This window comes from Neomonachus schauinslandi, chromosome 3, assembly GCF_002201575.2.
Source record: "Neomonachus schauinslandi chromosome 3, ASM220157v2, whole genome shotgun sequence".
In the NCBI taxonomy this organism is placed as follows: domain Eukaryota; kingdom Metazoa; phylum Chordata; class Mammalia; order Carnivora; family Phocidae; genus Neomonachus; species Neomonachus schauinslandi.
This window is the reverse complement of record NC_058405.1, coordinates 69,295,199-69,301,198: the sequence shown is the minus strand read 5'-3', so window position 1 is coordinate 69,301,198 and position 6,000 is coordinate 69,295,199.

Genomic DNA, 6,000 nt, shown 5'->3' with positions numbered 1-6,000 from the left:
TCTTTAGCTTAAAATCTAATTTGTCTGATATAAGAATTGCTACCCCAGCTTTCTTTTGAGGTCCTCTGGCATGGAAGATGCATCTCCATCCCTTCACTTTCAGTCTGGATGTATCTTTAGGTTCAAAACGAGTCTCTTGTAGACAGCATATGGATGGGTCCTGTCTTTTTATCCAATCTGTGACCCTGTGACATTTTATGGGAGCATTTAGGCCGTTCACGTTGAGAGTGATTATTGAAAGATATGACTTTATTGTGTTGCCTGTGAAGTCCTTGTTTATCGTGTTGCCTGTGAAGTCCTTGTTTCTATAGATTGTCTCTGTAAATTTCTGTTCTATATCACTCTTGGTGTCTTTCTCCTTTTATAGAACCCCCCTTAATATTTCTTGCAGGGCCGGCTTAGTGGTCAAATATTGTTTCAGTTTCTGCTGGTCTTGGAAGCTCTGCATCTCTCCATCCATTCTAAATGACAGCCTTGCCGGATAAAGTATTCTTGGCTGCATGTTCTTCTCATTTAGTACCCTGAATATGTCTTGCCAGCCCTTTCTGGCTTTCCAGGTCTCTGTGGATAGGTCTCACATTATTCTGATGTTCCTCCCTCTGTACATAAGGAATCTCTTCCCACTAACTGCCCTTAAGATGGCTTCCTTGGTTCTAAGATTTGCAAGTTTTACTATTACATGCCGGGGCATTGGCCTGTTCTCCTTGATCTTGGGAGGGGTCCTCTCTGCCTCTAGGACACGAATGTTTGTTTCATTCCCCAGATTAGGGAAGTTCTCAGCTATGATTTGCTCAAATATATCTTCTAGTCCTCTCTCTCTCTCTCCACCCCCTCAGGGATCCCAATAACTCTGACATTAGAATGTTTCATGGTGTCACTTCTCTGATTCTGTTTTCATGGATTCTGAGTTGCTCTTCCTTGGCCTCCCCCTTTTTCTTCTTTTCTATCAATTGGTCTTCTAGATCATTAATTCATTCTTCTGCCTCACTTACCCTAGCTGTTAGATTATCTAGATTAGATTGGATCTCATTGATAGCATTTTTAAGTTCTGCTAGCTCAGCTTTCATTTCTGCCCTTAGAGACTCTATGTTGCCATTAATTGATTTCTCCATTCTAGCTATTGTCTTCATAACTGCTACCCTGAAGTCCATTTCTGACATCTTGGTTATATCTGTATCCATTTGTAAATCTGTGGCAGAAGTCACAGTCTCTGAGTCTTTCCTATTTTGGGGGTTCCTCCTCCTAGTCATTCTGTTGAGGGGTGGTTGAGGGAATGTACAGAGTTCAAATTACTGACCACAACCCAAGCAAGATGCACCTCTTTTATAGGGACCTTAGTGTTGTGGGCCTCTTGTTCTGCCGACCTGTCTTCTGGGGGAGGGGCCTGCCACACTGGTACTCAGGCAACCCTGTTTGGGCAGAGTTGCCCTGCCCCTTGTGGGGGGATGGGCTCAGTGAAAACCGGATTTTTGGGGCTTTTGTTCTCCAGTGGCTTTCCCTGGCGACTTTCCGCATCTCTTCTGAGAGTCAGTGCAGAAGAGACTGTTTCCAACCCTCTGCCTCAGAGCAGAGAGATTGCAGTCTGTTCTTCAGTGAGCTCTCCAGGCCACACTATCTCTGTTTCTGTCTGTGCTGCTATAAACTGCAGCATCTGGGTTGTGCGCCCCTCAGCAGGGCTCCCAGTCCTCACCTCCAGGTCGGTGCACGGGAGCACGTCTCTGCCCTTTGTGCTTTTAAAACTGCCAGCTGCCCCCAGTTTGCATGCACGGCCCCACCACCCCAGGTTTCAGTCTGGGCGGCTGACCTGAGGTCCTTTCCCCACCTCTACCAGTGTGCAACTCTGTGCCCTGTCCCCAGCATGGGAGGCTATCGCCCACTGGAGGTGTAGGATCCCCACAGCTCCCTCTCCCTTTCGTTTATTTTCTGATATCTGCCTGCGGAATCACGGCTCCCCACTTCATACTTCAAAAATGACCGTCTGTGATATTCTGTTTGTAGAGATCCAGATATATCTTCTTACAACTCAGGCTGATTTCATGGGTGTTCAGAGTGGTCTGGTAGATATCCAGCTCAATTCAGGGGACCGGTTGGAATAGGGTCCCCTAGTCCTCCTCCACCTTCCCCCCTCCCTCTATCCATAGCTACTTTAAATGTAAATGGACTAAATGCTTCAGTCAAAAGACATAGGATGACTGAATGGATAAAAAGAAAACAAGACCTATCTATATGCTCTCTATAAGAGATTCTCTTCAGACATGAAGACACATACAGAGTGGAAGTAAAGGGATGGAAAAGATATCCCATGGAAATGGAAGCAAGAACTAAAAGCCAAAGTAGTAATACTTATATCAGACATAATAGAGTTTAAAAACAAAGACTGTAGCATTAGACAGAGAAGTGCATTACATAATGACAAAGGGATCAATCCAACAAGATGCTATAAAATTTTAAGTATCTATGTACCCACCACAGGAGCACCTAAATATGTAAACCAAATAGTAAAATAGGTAAAGGCAGAAACTGACAGTAATACAATAACAGTGGGAGACTTTAATAACATACTTACATCACTGGACAAATCATCCAGACAAAAAATCAACAAGGAAATAGTGGCTTTGAATGACACATTAAACCAGATGAACCTAACAGATATATACTGAACATTCCTTCCAAACAGGAGAACACATTCTTTCCAAGTGTATATGGAATATTTTCAAGGATAGATCACATTTAAGCCACAGAAAAAGTCTCAATAAATTTAAGAAATTTCAAATTTTTATCAAGCATCTTTTCTGACCACAACGTATGAGACTAGAAATGAATTACAAGGGGGGAAAAAAACTGAAAAAAATATTTGGAGGCCAAACAACATGCTAATTAAAAAAAAAAATGGATCAATGAATAAATCAAACAGGAATTCAAAAAATACATGGAGACAAATGAAAATACAATAGTCTAAAATCTTTGGAGCACAGCAAAAGCAGTTTTAAGAGGGAAGTTTATAGCGATACAGGCCTACCTCAAGAAACAAGAAAAGTCTCAAATAAATCTAACCTTACACCTAAAGGAAACAAAAAAAGAACAAATATACTACCAAGCTGGTTAAAAGAAAGAAAGAAAGAGAGAGAAAATGAGAGAGGGGAAGGAAGGAAGGGAGGGAGGGAGGGAGGAAGGAAGGATAGATGGATAACAGTAGAAATAAAGACTAGAAAAAATAGAAAAGATCAATGAAACCAAGACCTGGGTCTTTGTAAAAATAAACAAAATTGATAAACCTTAGCCAGATGCATCAAGAAAATAGAGAGGACTGATATAAATAAAATCAGAAAAGAAGGAAGAGGAATAACAACCAAAACCACAAAAATACAAAAATTAGAATACTATGAAAAATTATATGCCAACAAATTGATCAACCTATATAAAAATGGATAAATTCCTAGAAACATACAACTTTCCAAAACGGAATAAGGAAGAAATAGCAAATCTGAACAGACCAAGTACCAGTAACAAAATTGAATTGGTAGTCAAAAAACTCCCAATAAACAAAATTCCAGGACCAGATGGCTTCACAGGTGAATTCTACCAAACATTTAAGGGAAAGTGAATACCATGCCCTCCTAATGTCCATCACCCAGGTACCTCATGTGATGTAATGAGCACTGGGTATTATCTAAGACTGATTAATCACTGAACTCTACCTTTGAAACCAATAATACATTATATATTAATTGAATTTAAAATTAAAAGTCAATCAAAAAAATATGCCAACTCAGGAAAAATAAAGAAAAAAAGTGAATACCTATTCTTCTCAAACTATTACAAAAAAATAAAAGACAAAGGAAAACTTCCAAAGACATTCTATGAGGATAGCATTACCCTGATACCAAATCCAGACAAAAACACTACAAAAAGAATATTACAGGCCAATATCCCTGTTGAACATAGATGCAAAAATCAATATCCCTGTTGAACATAGATGCAAAAATTCAGTTTGCCTAGCTAGCTAGCTAGGCAAACTGAATTCAACAATACTTTAAAAGGATCATTCAATATGATCAAGTAGGATTTATTCCACGTTTGCAAGAATGGTTTGATATTTGCAAGTCAACCAATGTGATACAACACATTAATGAGAGGAATGAAAAAAACCATATGATCATCTCAGTAGATATAGCAAAGGCATTTGACAAAAGACAACATCCATTCATGATTTAAAAAAAAGCAATTTGTTTTAGAAGGAACATACCTCAACATAATAAAGACCATACATGAAAAACCCGCCACTAACATCATAACCTGAAAACATTTCCTTTAAGATCAAGAACAAGACAAGGATATTCATTCTCACCACTTTTATTCAACAGACTACTGGAAGTTCCAGATACACCAGATAAGAAATAGAAGGCATCCAAATTGGTAAAGAATAAATAAAACTATCACTATTTGCAGATTCCATGACACTACCTATAGAAAACCCTAAAGACTCAACCAAAAACTATTAGAATAAATGAATTCTGTAAAGTTTCAGGAAACAAATATGCAACTATCTGTTACATATCTATATACTAATAATGAAATAGCCTAAAAAGAAATTAAGAAAACAATCTCATTTACAATTACACCCAAAAGAATAGATTTAACCAAGGAGGAAAAAGACCTATGCTCTAAAAACTATAAGACATTGATGAAAAAAATTGGAGATGACCCAAAGAAATAAAAAAATAAACCATGCTCATGAACTAGAAGAATTAACATTGTTAAAATATGCATACTACCCAAAACATTCTACAAATTCAATGCAATCCCTATCAAAATACCAATAGCAGGGCGCCTGGGTGGCTCAGTTAGTTAAAGCGACTGCCTTCGGCTCAGGTCATGATCCTGGAGTCCCGGGATCGACTCCCGCATCGGGCTCCCTGCTCAGCAGGGAGTCTGCTTCTCCCTCTGACCCTCCCCCCTCTCATGTGCTCTCTCTCTCCTCTCATCCTCTCTCTCAAATAAATAAATAAAATCTTTAAAAAAAAAGAAAAATACCAATAGCATTTTTCACAGAACTAAAATTGATCTGGAACCACAAAAGGCCGCAAATAGCCAAAGCAATCATGATAAAGAACAAAGCTGTAGGTATCAAAATCCCAGATTTCAAAATATACTACAAAGTTACTGGCAAAAAAACAAAAAAGACACACAGATCAATACAACAGAATATAGAACCCAGAAATAAACCCATACTTATATGATCAATTGATCTATAACAAAGGAGGCAAGAATATACAATGAAAAAAAAATACCCTCTTCAACAAATGGTGTTGGGCAAACTAGACAGCTACATGTAAAAGAATGAAACTGAACCACTTTCTTAGACAAAAATTACTCAGAATTAATTAAAGATCTAAATGTGAGACCTGAAGCCATAAAACTCCTAGAAGAAAACATGGGCAGTAAACACTTTGACATCAGTCCTAGCAACATTTTTCTAGATAGACCTCCTCAGACAAGGGAAACAAAAGCAAAAATAAACTAGTGAGACTAAACCAAAATAAAAAGTTCTTGCACAGTGAAGGAAACCATCAACAATAACAAAAAACAACCTAACTGAATGGGAGAAGATATTTGTAAATGATATATTCAATGAAGGGTTAATATCCAAAACACATAAAGAATTCATATAACTCATGCCAAAAAAAATAAAAAACCTCAGCATATAATCCAATTTGAAAATTGGCAGAGAACATGCATAGTTTTTCAAAGAAAACATACAGATGGTCAACAGTCCAATAAAAAGATACTAAACATCACTAATCATCAGGGAAATGCAAATCAAAACCACAATGAGACATCACCTCACACCAGTCAGAAGAGCTAAGTATCCAACAGACAGACTTAAGTACAAAGGATAAACTGATGGTTGCTAGAGGAGAGGTGCGTGCAGAGATCAGTAAAATGGGTGAAAGGGATTAAGAGGTACATACTTGTATTATAAAATAAGTAAGCCCTGGA